The sequence below is a fragment of the Eptatretus burgeri genome, chromosome 11 (genome assembly GCF_056783735.1).
Source record: "Eptatretus burgeri isolate ZD-2024b chromosome 11, Ebu_testis_v1, whole genome shotgun sequence".
NCBI classification, from domain to species: Eukaryota; Metazoa; Chordata; class Myxini; order Myxiniformes; family Myxinidae; genus Eptatretus; species Eptatretus burgeri.
The window spans coordinates 51360102-51375104 of NC_140971.1; the positions used below are offsets into that span (position 1 = coordinate 51360102).

The 15003-nt window shown below is 39.9% G+C and overlaps 1 long non-coding RNA gene across 1 annotated transcript in view; it reads right to left on the minus strand.

Moving 5' to 3' along the window:
• The window catches only part of LOC147017059 (uncharacterized), a 47767-nt gene extending 33745 nt beyond the window's left edge, over positions 1 to 14022 (minus strand). Inside the window, exons 1-2 of the long non-coding RNA XR_015049320.1 lie at positions 13897 to 14022; positions 11442 to 11590 (exon numbers count right to left, since the gene is read on the minus strand). This is a non-coding gene — a long non-coding RNA (uncharacterized LOC147017059). The remainder of the gene's footprint in view (positions 1 to 11441; positions 11591 to 13896) is intronic.
• Between the last annotated feature and the right edge of the window lie 981 nt (positions 14023 to 15003).

Consider the following 15003-nt stretch of genomic DNA (forward strand, 5'->3'; position numbering starts at 1 on the left):
GGTGACGGAGCATGAACCACTCGCTCAGGGTGATGGAGCACAGAACACTCGCTCAGGGCGACGGAGCACGAAATACTCGCTCAGGGTGACGGAGCACGAAACACTCGCTCGGGGTGAATGAGCACGAACCACTCGCTCACGGTGATGGAGCATGAACCACTCACTTTGTGTGACCGAGCAAAAACCACTAGCAAAGGGTGATGGAGCACGAAGCGCTCGCTCAGGGTGACTGAGCACGAAGCACTCGCTCAGAGTGACGGAGCATGAACCACTCGCTCAGGGCGATGGAGCACAAACCACTCACTCAGGTGATGGAGCAGGAACCACTCGCTCAGGGTGACGGTGCACGAACCACTCGTTCAGGGTGATGGGGCACGAAGCACGCGCTCAGGGTGATTGAGCACGAACCACTCACTCCTTGTGATGGAGCACGAAATACTTGCTCTGAATGACATGGCATGGCAAAAAGCATCCGCAGTGAGTGAACAATTTGCTTAGCATGACGGAGCGCAGTACCACTATCGACAATACGTGCTCGGTAAGTGTATTACGCACTCCAATTCAATGGTTGATTCGGAACGGTTGGCCAGGCTGTCGCTGCGTATAATAAAGGATCCCCTTAATTTTGAAGCCCTTCTTCTCTGCGCATGCAGCAGTTAATGAAAGAAAATGAATCTATAAATCCACCATTTTACCTGCTCGTCTGTACACATGTCACGTGGTACATCAGTTTTGGGTCCGCACAAACGCTATAACTTTTTTTAAAAACACTTGGGTTTTTTGTTTTTTTTTACCAGATTTGCTTTGATTCCAAGCAGAGGACATCACAAAACCTTATAAAATATAGACACAGATCTGGCAGACACTATGCATTGGTAGTCAACTTTGGGGACAGAGCACGATGTCTTGCAGTGAATGCATTAAAAGTCATATAGCTCAATGAAGATGGTTAACTTTGGCACATTCCTCAATTTTTTGTTCACTCAATATAATTCTCCAAACAGTATAAAAAGATAAGTTTAATGCTTTGGAAATTTCACATTTTCATGTGTATGTATGGAGAAGGAGGGAACATAGCCTGGCTTGCTTTAAGTAAATAGGTGTAATTTGCTTAGTGATAAACTTGTTATTTCATTAAATTTTGAGATTTCACAACAGATTTTGACACTTATTCAGTCTGGATGATGTCCGATCCTCAAAACAGATATAATATTCGATGATATACTTTAATTAGTCCATGAGAGTTGATCGTGGAAAATCGTATCATGTCATGGATGAAATTTTTCCAAGCTCCTAATTTGAAAACTATAGTACTTAAAAAAGTGATGCATACAGCGATTTATAGCTATAATTAACAGACATTTGATAATATGAGTGAGGAAAGTGATAAATATAACTAACGTTAAGAAATTGTTGTGGCCTGTTACAAGTCAAGGCAAGGTTGAGCAGGCCAAAAAACATGGTGGATTCAGACCCCTGCAAGGTCACCCAGGAAACGCCTTCAGACCCCAGAGAGAGAGGTGGCTGAGGATCGCCTGATGAAGGAAATAATTCAATAATGCCGTTAATTATTTGCAAAGGGGGTGTTTTAATTAACCCAAACACCCAATTTTCAGTCATGGACTTTTTTGGGTAAGAATGCAAAGTTTCAGGCTGCTCAGTTTTATAGTTTTGGAGTTATGGAGGAGACACACTGACACACACACTGACAAACACACATGCACACACACACCCCTATTAGTATAGATAGATGCAACACATAGCTGTACTTTTGGGTCGCAACATTTGCTGTTGACACAACTGTTACACTGATGCAGTGCCCCTGAAGGCAAGAGCAGAAATTTGGCCATTGTGCTGATGAAAACGGGCATTGCTTCAGTGGAACCACCACACTCATGCAAGAACTGATTCTTACCCAGTCAAATGCTACATCCGAACGAACACGATAACGATTCTTTTAGAATTAATTTCACATGGAGATGAAAATAATTTCTTTGTAAATTTCACAAACAATAAGTTGTAAATTCTAATCTTTTAGACACAGAACAAATGCACATCATGATGTCGTCCTCATCACTGACGTGCAGCTATGCCATGTGCAGCTCTGCCACGGCGGCATGAGCACTCTGGAAATTGTGGAAATGATTTCGAACTTGGCTAGGTTACCGGCACCCATTGGGTTACTGCTTTGTGAAGGAACCGTGGGATATTTAAAGCCAACAAGCAAAATTCTAGCAGGTGAGGCAGCCAGCTTAATCAGCCTTTTGAAGGAGGTCATACACATTGTTGCAATCGATTCTCTGCACATAAGTAGGCTGACCATTTATATGGCATGGTTGGTAATTCGACATGTTCAATTTCCTACACAGGTGCCACTGTGAGCTGCAAATTCAGACGTGACCTAGTCACAAAAAACAGAGCCTGAAAGTGAAACAATGAAAAAACTGACTCCGAGCTGGATTTACAGACTCTGAAAAATAATAAATTACAGCGAGAGGAAAAGCGGAAATTTTTCTTGCACAAAGTATTTGCATAGTGTGTCCCTGCGGAGCCGTGCGTGTCATGGTGGACTTTTTAATAAGCCAATTTGCTGTGAAAAGCATTGTGCTTTCAGAGTGGGATGATTCGTCCCAAGCTGATGCATAATACATCATGCATTTTTTTTTTTATGAATAGCTGTTGAGCTCATATTCTCATGATTGTATACTGAAAGATTGATGTCACCCAGGATGAAGGCAGATCTTGAGGCTTAGAATAAGGTGGGTGTAAAACTAACACACATCACACACTGAAAACGGCCCTAATTGGATGCATTTGGGAAATTAAATGGTGCAGGTTTATTGACCATCGAGATTAAAATAAGACGTCCGAGTATCAGCGTGATATTTTGATGCAATCCATCTGACCTTCATTTTAAGATCAGATTATGCCGTAATTGCTTGCCAGAATGCTTGGCGTCATTATTTGCACGGGCATGTTGGGACTGGAAAATGAAGCCACGGCGCCAGCTTGGTCTGGAATCTTCAGCCGATCGAGCGCTGCAATGAGGTTCATTTCAATTCACTACCCGAGCTGTAATTACACTGAATCAGAGAATTTATAATGGGAAACAATCTCTGTGATGCTGAATGAATAAACGCTGCATTAAAATCAGGAGAAAGAGAGAAAGAGAGAAAGAGAGAAAAAGAGAGAAAAAGAGAGAAAAAGAGAGAGAAAGAGAGAGAAAGAAAGAGAAAAAGAGAGAAAGAGAGAGAAAGAGAGAGAAAGAGAGAGAAAAAGAGAGAAAAGAGAGAGAGAGAGAGAGAGAGAGAGAGAGAGAGAGAGAGAGAGAGAGAGAGAGAGAGAGAGAGAGAGAGAGAGAGAGAGAGAGAGAGAGAGAGAGAGAGAGAGAGAGAGAGAGAGAGAGATAGAGATAGAGATAGAGATAGAGATAGAGATAGAGATAGAGATAGAGATAGAGATAGAGATATACCATATACCATACCATGACAATTAATGAATAGTTTTCTGCTCAAGTCATTAAATATGAATTGGGTTTGCATCTCATTAAAATATTCATCTTGCATTGTGATATTGCATACATTTGCAATTCTCACATCTTGCCTTTCTCGCTGGCACACTGAGCTTGGCCCAGCATTCCGACCGACCGTTCCAACCTTTGCCAACAACAGTGTGCTATGTGGGTAATTGTGATCAATTAACTGACCAAATACAGCACTGTAGTATCAGCAGAAACCAAAATCGACAAATGTGGAGTCATCAGGAGGAACCTGGATTGGATTTGGGTTCCGGCTGCTCTGCCTCCACCCTCAAACCCATCCAGGTGCAGCCAAATGAACCTTACTAAAACTATTTACAAGTGTCACCCCTCCAGAGACAAAGAAAAAGAAAGAAAGAGATATGGAGGACAAAAAGAAACCACACATATAAACATATAAAACACACACAGGCACACAGACCAACAGAAAGCATACAACCCACACACCAACATTTCTTGTATCAGACAGTTATGGCCTGTAATGCTTAAACCTGGTTTCACGAAAGCTCAATCTCTACCTCTCATGACAAAAACAAAAAAACATTTCTCTGCAAAGCCACAGAAACTATATTCCCCCCGGAAGCCGCTACTGCTTTGGTATCAAGCAGATAATGCATCAGGTTCTCCTTCTTGTAATCAGATGGCAGCTCACATTAAAACGGGGCTCTCTTTGCCCAAAGCGGGACAGCTGTTCACTGTATTTTGTCAGCAAAGTCAGCAGCAATACGATAATGAGGCAGATGGATCAAATGTTCCTCTGTCCACAGCCTGGAGTCAGAACAACACGCTGATCTCTTTTACCAAAATGGCTGTCAGGTGCTATTAATGTGAATGTGTGTGCTATTTTCTCGAACCTTTTGTTATGTCTAAATTAAAAATTAATTACGGCCTGAACAAGTTTGTAATAGGACATCAATAGTCTGTCAAATTCAACCTCACAAGTCAGTGGGTTCAAACCCAGTTTAATTTCATGGCCAAGTCTTAAACTGATGCTCGCACCAGGCCCGGTGCTGCCTCCAGATCAGACCCAGGTAAAAATCCATCTCGACTTGTATTCCCCGAACCAAGAGAGTGAGATAATCTCACTGTAATGGCAGTGTAGGGGTTAACAGATTTTCTGTGCTGGTCTAATGTATATATTATACACTTCAATGTTTGTAAACATCAAATGAAATTCAAAGTGAAGAAGAAAACAGATCAATCAGAGATTGCAGACCCTCGCCAGGACTTTTGTGGGGTGTTTGTGTAATTTTGTGTGGTGTTTGTGTGCTGGTGTGTTACGTAATTCATTTGAGACATAACGAGAACTGCCACTTCATAACTGCTGGCAGTGATGACTGGGTACCAATAAGTCCCGCTTTGATGCAACCCCGCTTTAATCGGACACTTAACCCTGTCCCATGACTATTATTATTATTATTATTATTCAATTTAATTCACAATGGGATTAAAATAAATTCAATTCAAATCAAAGACCAAATCCTGTATGTACAGTACTGCATTGGAGTATTAGAAGGAACCGAGACAAGCAAAAAGCAAAGATGAAGTCATCAGGAGGAACCTGGATAGGATTTGGGTTTCAGATGCTACTCCTCTACCCTCAAACCCATCCAGGTGCAGCCAAGTGAGCCTTATTCAAAACATAATAATAAAAAAGAACCAGGATTCAAAGAATTAAATAATTCTGGCTGCCAGACCATTTGTCCGATTAGGTTGAAATTTAAAACAGATAGTTCCCATCACTACTAGATCATAATTGTGAAGGTTCACGTCGATCGATGTGGTTCAAGAGAAATAATTTTTTTTAAGATTTTCATTCATTCCAATATGGCTTCCGACCATGTGACCTATCAATTATTCGTGAACACCCTGGTATTCACAAGGCTTTAGGAACATGTGTGTGAAGTTTCCCTTCGATCTGTTCAGCCATTCTGGAGAACCAGATTTTGAAAGGTTTTATGGTAAGTCCAATATTTGCTGCCAGACCGTGTGACTGACCTATGATGTCACAGGAGGGAATGTTTTGTTCCTCATGTATAGGTGTTCAAGGCTGTTAAGTTTCACCTTGATCTGTTCAGCCATTTCAGAGTCTGTCCTGTGTTCCCATATGAATGAATAAAATTAGATAGATAAGATGAATGGTGACGCAAAACAGATTTACTTCATATCTGTTCCCTTAGTCTTGTAATGTGTCTGTGTCTGTCTCTCTATCTTTCTCTCTGTCTGTCTTTGTCTCTCTATCTCTATTTCTATCTCTATCTCAACCTTTTGTTCATAAAAAAAATCTGTTTGTCGTCATTCGAGGTATGGGACTTCACCATTAAGCTCGAGTAAATTTTCTTTAAAAATCCGGTAATGGGCCGATTGGGAAATGCGTATTTTAAGCACTCAAAATATGAACAGTAGGATTGGGAAACATGCACATTTAATGTGATATTAAAAGATTAACTCGACACTTCTCATCCATGTCACCCTCCACCACGGTTATATCAGAACGAGCTGATTTGTCACACGGTCACGGATGTTGAACCCCAATATGAGGTCGTTCAAAAAATATGTTATGCTATTTTTTTTAGGGAGGCACGTACAGGCTTGATTAAACCTTACTAATAATTTATATTTGGCACACGATTATATATTTCAGGGTCCCTTATTGTGATTACCACTCGACCCAAACAAAGCCAATGGAAATCTGACGCACCAAATCTGACCATCCAGTGTATAATCAGTCATGAGAGGCCTTCAGGCTTAATGTGTTTGGCCCACCAGAAAACCAAGATGGTGGCCATATAATTTTGCCTGGGTGCCACGGTGGGTGGAGTCAAGCGACCAATATGGGTATGGTGCGGCAGCTGTCTGACCAATATGTGCACATTTCAAAAATCGATTCTCCACCAAGAACCCTCAAAACAACAACAATAACAACAGCAGCAGCAGGAATGTGGAGCTCTTATAGACCTGCCACATGTCTCACAGGTAAAAATCCTGAATGAATGCCTGAACTTTGGTTATGCGTTTATTTGTTGTTGTTTTTCTTTATCTCCGATATTATGTAACAAACAAAAATGCTGTCATCTCTTGAGCAATTGGCCAAACTTTACCACTTATGTTCTCGTGTTCATTAATTTATCTTCCACAAACCATACTTTAATGTCATATTTGGTGAGCTGAGTTATGCTGTTCATAAGTAAACCAGGATTTTAAAAAGGTAGCTTCTAAAGTAGTTAAAAACATCACTACAGCCTCCAAGTAGATTGTACAAGGAGAGGTACCGTGTCCATCCATCCATCCATTGGGACCATACTCTATACAGACCACCAGTGATGCTAAAGCAGTCTCCTGGGTTATTGGGCAGAATCCTAGACAGGTTACCACTCCAACACAGGATACTAGAATGGCTCAATCATCCCAGCAAGCTGATACTCATGTTGCTAACCTTGGAAAGATGACAGGCTTGTCAACCACACCTGCTATTAATTCAACAGCCAAGCAGGACTTGAAATCAGTTCCCTAGTATCCCAGGCCCACCAACCTAACCATTAAACCAACACCTGGCTTTCCCTGTGTTGCCCAATATATTATTTGTGGGGGCTGGAAACACTTTATACAGTCACAAATAAATGGGGCTGGGGATCATTTAATATTACCTTTCACAAAACTACAAAGGCTAAGGCACAAGAGAGCGGGGAAAAATCCCCCCCAAAAATCTATTTTTTCGAAATGCTCAAAAAAATTCCACATAAAAACATTCCCTGGCACTCACTGATCAACCTCTGAAAGTTTGACGAAAATTCCTTCAGCCATCTCTGACAAAAATGGTGACCACAGACAAACGGCTGTCTTTTAGTCAAGATGAAGACACTCAAAGGAAAAAAGTCAGCTGTTGTCGTGTTAATCCTATGTTGTCATATTTAGTAAATTATTGAGACATAAACTACCTCAAATGACAATGACATACAGACTTCGGTTACATAGGCAAAATATTTTAACACAAAATGTCTGCAAATGTGGTTGCAGGATGTTACCAGGCAATACAAAGTTTGAAAGGTTCATTGAAGGAGATTTGCACTGTTGTAGCATATTATGAAAAATAAACAGATGATACTCTTTGTCCCCCACCTTTTGGGTGGTATGAGGAATAGATCTGTGTAATATGAAAGCTAAATCTTGAACATTCTTTGAAATATTGCATACACAAAGGTACATGGACAGATGATGTCAGATGGTCAGAGCTCATTTAATGTCCCCCATCTCCGATCTTGTCATCCCCAATACAAGTACTCTGCTAGCATACAGCATTCATGAGTAATGGCAGTGTTATATACTCTTGTACAGTATTAGGACACGCATCCAACATGGCTATTAAAGCCAAAGGCTCTGGGATGATCATTATGATCTTGGCAACCTAAATGGCTTGATGCATGGTCATGAGATTATGAAAACCGTCAATCAGAGCGAAAATTCAAATGTTTAACAGTGGCAGTTTCAAGGAGAGTTTACTGTTTTTAATATTCAATGAGTCTGTTATACTATTCTGGTGAGTGGACATGTTAAATGAACCTTTGCAAACCTGTGCACATACCTGTATAATATTTTTTTCCCCAGAGCTACAACCAAAACTCATAAAAACAGCAACAATACTTTTTGCTGCCAAAATTGCAAAATGTTTTATTTACATCAAAAGAAGCTTCTTTCTCACACTTCCACTGTATTCACTTTGTAGTTTATGTTTCTGGGATCGGCTTTCTTAAAGGGGCACTTTTATGAAATAAAATACAGTTTATCGTTGAGGTTTCATCGTTCTCCTGGTGAAAATTCGAAGGAAATATTTATTTAAGTAATCAATTTGTGAGAATAATAAATAATATCATTTTGAGAATAATCCCAAAATCCAGGATAACTGCGACCCTCCACTCATTCGTTTGTCTTTTTTCCACCTCTCGAACCAACTTCCACATCTCTTCAATCTCCTTCTTCCCTCGAGGTCTTCTAGACAGCTGTTAACCACCATCTTGGATCATACCCAATCCAAAACCATGATCTTTAAGACCCCCATTAACCCTACCCAAGGGGAACTCTATCCAAGCTTCCAGTTTTTCCTTCCTGATAGTTTTCTTCTGTATATCGTGTCCACCCCATGTAGCCATGAATTCTCCACGAGCCGTCGTTCTTCCCCACATCCTTTATTGTCCGAGTCTCCATCTATTGTGTCCCTCATCCCTGCTGTTAGTGTGTTCCCCTTCTCTTTGTGTTGTTACACCCTGATCCATTCTCAGTTCTCGCTCCTCCACGAGCCTCGACTTCATACACAAAAATAAAAGACACTTTTGAATAAATTTCCTCCCCCTTCACCCTCATCGCCTGATCCCACCCCACACCCCACCTTGAACTACAATCAAAGTTTAACTATTTTTCAAGTAAACTGTTCAGATGGATGTCTTTGTGAAAGAATTGAATAATACTTTCGGCTCCTTAAGAATATATCTATTTGAAATTCCGTTTGAGTAAAAAAGGCCTTGTACACTGGAAATTTTTTTTTTTAAGGAATGGAAAATACTGCAAAAATGACGATTCACATGGAATGTGAAAAAAACCCACAAAGATGAAAAGAAAAGAAAATTCAAAAAAAATGCAAAATGTTCGAAAGAACAAAATAAAACATGTTTTAATTAAATTTCAGAATGGTTTGATGAAGCTTTAATGCCCTCCCTGCTTTCCTCATGATATGCGTTCTCATTCCTTACTGTTAAGGCAAAACCATGGGGATAAGATGGCAGCATGGTTTGGAACCGTGGCGAGGTCTGGATTAAAGACATTTTGCCATAACGCAAAGGAATGCAAAATCATTAGGCTAATGAATGTGAATCTTGTTTGCTGCAAAGCTGCAAATGCCAGTGCATGTCTAACTTTGCATAATTAGCTTAGCAGGAGGGACAATGACTTTAGCAGAAAGCACAAGATAAGATATTTACAGGACAATGACACAAACTAATTCCCAAAAAGAGACATTGTGTAATGATTGTATGGCTTTCTAAAAATATATCAAAATCATTCTTATACAGCACAATACAAAGCCTAAACAAACAACTCCTTTTCTCTGTTTCTGCAGCTATTATTAAAGAATGCAGGACACCTTGAATGCAAGCTGTCCAAATCACAAAGACCTTCACTGACAAAGCAAGAAAGAAGCAAAGGTATAAATAAAAGCTGAGAGCTAAAGAGGAAGTAAAAATACAAAGACAGGAGAGATAATCAACAAAGGCCAGGAAAAGATCAATCCAATTTACATCCCCTACATGTACATAATTATCGGGAGTGCGATAGCGACTCACATGGAAGAATGAGTTCGAAGACAAAGAGACAGAGACAGAGAGAGAAAATATTCACAGGGCATTAGCCTGAAGCATTACCAAAGGCCAGATGGATTTTCAAAAAGGGATAGCAACACTAATCTTAATTTTAAAAAATCCATAGGCCAGTAAACATAGAGGAGAGACAGAAATCCATCATCTCTAAACCCTACATGGTGCAGTCCACCAATCACTTGGAAAGCATATACCAACAAGAAGGGCATTCAGTAGAGCGCATACCTCCACCACGCAATGCCTGATCCAGTGATGAGCTGAAGCCCAATAACTTTTTGAAATATCATGCCACATATGGTTTTTAGCCAGATCTCTCAATGGTGAAGAATCACTTTCAGAATTAAATAATTCTCGTATTCCAGATTCGGATCTTCACCAAAATTTAATCAATTCTTCATTGTCACACACCCAACCTGTCCATCAAGTTTCGTCCGAATCCGTACACAAAAAGTTGTGTAGGGATTCAGACGAAATTCTAGTAGCTAAACCGATATACTAGATATCGGTTTAGCACTATCTCTAAATAGTGAAGAATCACTTTTAAAATTTTCGGAAAAATTATATCAATTCATCCTAGTCACACACCCAATGTGTCCACCAAGTTTTATTCAAATCTTTCCACAACATTTTGAGATATCATGCTATATATCGTTTTTGGCCCTTTCTCTCACTGGTGAAGAATCACTTTAAAAATTCTAGTAGCCGGATCTGGATCTTCACCAAAATCGAATCAGTTCGTCCTTGTCACATTCCAAACCTGTCCAGAAAATTTCATTCGGATCCGTCTTTAACTTTTTGAGATATCCTGTACATAAATAGACAGACAAATGAACAAACAGAGAGGGGTGAAAACATAACCTCCTTCACCTTCAATGGTGAAGGTAATAACAAATGAGGGTGTTTGGTGTATGGGCATCAAACATGGGTGTCCGATTTATAATTTATAACGATGCTGTGCCTTCTCATGGAACATTCAGATGGCAGCAAAGTACAATGCATCCAAAGTTGGACATGGCAGCATTTAAATGGAGATGCACAGACATTGGAGAAGCAACACGGTGGATTGCCTTGGTTGATTTATCGCTGTGCCGCTCATTCACTTTACATCATTGGTGGTTGATGTGGATCGGTAGCAAAGTGCATTCAGCTGGACCGTTCATGACAGGCTGCTGTGGCGGTACCAATGGGGCAAAAGCAATGGGAAACCAAAGAAAGCATCCGGCAGTATGGGCAGCAACACAAACACCAGGTGCAGAAGGATATCTCGGGGGGAATAGGGTGGTGGCTGTTACAGGCAGCTACAAGCATGGTCAACATGCTTGAAATAAAGAAAAATACTTTACTGTTCATCCCTGCAAGAGAAATTTACAACATAGCTGCCACACATGGTCACCAACCAGGAGGCCTTTTTCTGCACATGTCTGGTAGAGATTTGTTAAATTACCGGCCTTGTCTCTGGTCAGCAATGTAATAATAACCGTGGAAAAGCCATTAGGCAGACCGAGAGGCTGCTGTTTCTATCCAAAGATGTTGTTTACCCGAGGCTGTCGCCAGTCCACGCGGCACACACCAGGAACCTTCCAAGGCAGCCTTGTACACAGGAAATTGAAGGAGATTGCCGACAAGAAGTGGAATCCATGGCGGTCATGAGAAATGTATGGCTCAGATAAGGGTCACAGCTTCCAATCTGCATTCATAGAGAGAACAGTTGTGCTCGCTTATCCAACTACAAGCTGTCAGAGATTCACTGCAGTGGACTCGGATGAGTACTCGGAATTTCGATTGTGCCCCTTCATGAGAGTTCCCTTTGTGTGCTCCAGGGAAAATTGAACAACTTTCAAGAATTTGTTCTCTTACCTCCTGTAAATTTCATTGATGCGTTAGAAACTTAAAGAACTCCAGAGACCAGTATCACCTCTCATCATGATAAGAAGAGATGGGATATCTCCTATTGTGTTGCACAAGAGTAAAAAACTAAACCTCACTTATCATCTTATCTTCAAATTAATAATCTTCTTAAATTGCAATAAACTGATATTGACTATTTAATTTTATTAATATACATATATATATATATATATATATATATATATATATATATATATATATATATATATATATATATATATATATATATATATATATATACACTGTATTAGAGAAAAGAGGTAAAGAAAAATGATTTTTTTTTTAAATGGGAAAATGGACACACATGATTTTGTCATCATTAGTTGCAAAGCAGTTTTATACTTGAATCCATAATTATCCCAAAGCTTTACATATATTGCCTCAAAGCACATCATGCCAAGTCATCTATTTATTATGTACTAGCAGGGGTACCTGGCTTTGCCTGGTGCTGTTCAAATCTTGTTGGCATTTTTAAAAATGTAATTGTTTTTTATCCCACCCCCCCCCCCCCCGGAGGGAGGGAGCAGGATATTGTAATTGTCCGGTTTGTTTGTCTGTCTGTCTGTCTGTTAGCAACTTTACGGCAAAACGGCTTTAGCAAACACTATCAAATTTAATCCACAGGTGGGCAATGAACCTTGGACGACCCCATTAACTTTTGGGTCCAATTGGATCAAGGGTCAAGGTCAAGGTCACGAAAAGATCAAAATCGTTTTTCGCTCATAACTTCATCAAAAATGATCTGATTTATTTTAAACTAAGCTTATAGTGAACCTTATTCTATTTGTCACTTATAATCCTACACATTCCTATAGTGAAAAATGCATATTTGTGAAGATCGGTAGGGTCCGAAGTTTTGGGCGTCATAGCTATCGGTCAAAGTTACAAATTTTCCATTAAAACTAAAACATGGTTACAAAAATACAACTTTACGGGAAAACGGCTGGCTCAAACACTGTCAAATTGTATCCACAGGTGGGCAATGAACCTCTAACAACCCCATTAACTTTTTGGTCCAATTGGGTCAAAGGTCATGGTCAGGTCACGAAAAGGTCAAAATCGTTTTTCGCTCATAACCTCGTCAAAAATGGTTTAATTGACTTCAAACTAAGACTAAAATATTCCTTATTCTATTCCTTATAATCAACATTCAGGTTATATGAAGGATGTATCCAATTTAAATTTGATCCCCAAAATAACTTTATGCCTTAAATTGGTGGGATTTGTTGTGCCTGGCACTACTTGTTTGTCTGTTTGTTTGTTTTTCTGTCTGTCTGTTAGCAACTTTATGGCAAAACGGCTTTATCAAACACTATCAAATTTAATCCACAGGCAGGCAATGAACCTTGGATGACCCCACTAACTTTTGGGTCCAATTAGATCAAAGGTCAGGTCAAGGTCATGAAAAGATCAAAATCGTTTTTCGCTCACAACTTCGTCAAAAATGGTTTAATTGACTTCAATCTAAGACTAAAATATTCCGTATCCTATTCCTTATAATCAACATTCAGGTTAAGGATGTATCAAATTTAAATGTGATCCCCAAAATAACTTTATGCCTTAAATGGGCGGGATTTGTTGTGCCTGGCACCACTTGTTTCTCTTTTGTTTGTGGATCGTAAAACACTTCCCAACACCCACTAAGGAATGGGGTCAGGGATCATTTAATATCGTTACCTTTCATATAGCTACAAAGGCGAAGTAAGGCATTATAGAGTGATTCCAAAAAATGCCGACTTTTTTTGTGAAAATTTTCAAAAGTTGTCTTTGGCAAAAACAATCCACAGCACTCATTGATTGATGAACCTATGAAAATTTGACAAAGATCCGTTTTGCCATCTCTGAGAAAAATGCAACACACACACACACACACACACACACACACACACACACACACACACACACACACACACACACACACACACACACACACACACACACACACACACACATCTCTTCTGGTGTTGATACAATCACGGTGGAACTTTTGAACATCTTTGCCACCCCCCCTCGTTTCCCTCTTCAATATACTACATCCATCACTTATCCTTCTTGTTTACTCTTAAATGTATCCTTAATCCAAACCTCTTTTTCTTCTCTCCCGACTTCTCTCAACCACACGCTCATATCTTGCATTCCCCTTTCACACTCCTTAATTTTTTTTTAATTTCCTTTAGTTTTGAGGGGTGGGGGCTGAGGGGTTTGGGAGGAGGTTGAGGAAATTAGGAGGAGTTTGAGGGGATTGGGATCTGGTTGAGGGACATTGGAAGGGGAAATGGTGAGTTTTTTTTTAAACATGATCTATAATTGGCTGGCAGAGTCATTGTGGAGCTGTCACACATACATGTATGGACATGCAGATGAACATAAGCAACACAACACAAGACTGTTACACACGACACAGACACTGAACTTGGAGGAATTGTTTCACTTCCCGGGATACTCTGAGTACCAGCGATGCCACAACAATGACTTCGCATTTCTCACTGCACTCAGCGGGGAATTTCCAAAGGAGGAATTTCCTCATCCCCATGGATGCTTTATAAATGTGTCACGTTAATGATTTAATAAGACACTCCATGATTTTTTTATTTCAATGATTTCTTAAATCAATCTGTATTACTGATAAACAAGTGCAACAAAAAAAGTTCAACAAAACGCAAGTTCGTATCTCATTTTATTTGAATCCATTTCAACCGAACGACGCTTCCACCTTCTCCAACTGGTGATCTGTTGTACGACCACTACGAAATGCTGGAATGACAAGGCTTTTTAAAATAAAAAGTCTTTACAGTACTGAAAGCTGACCCCAGCCGAAGCCTGATGAAATGCTCCAAACTGCAAATGGACATTAATAATACATGCCAAAGATATCTCTGCTGACCGAATGCCATAAAACATGGCCAATGAGCTTACCTGTAAGAAAAGGCTTCATGCACTTCTCTCTGCTAATTTTTTTTTTTTTACTACACCTCAGGAATCAGGATAAAAGATCGATACCACTGCAATTACCCTTCCACTTTATTTTCTTTCAACACCTGGTCACAATGCCAACCATTTTTCTATACTCCAGCCATCTGCCCAGAGAACCAAAACTTTTCCTGTTTTCTCTTGCAATTAGGACCTGTCAGCAATGTCAGGATGTGTTTGTCAAAAGCATGTTAGCCTTCATGTTCTCTGGCAGGACTTCAA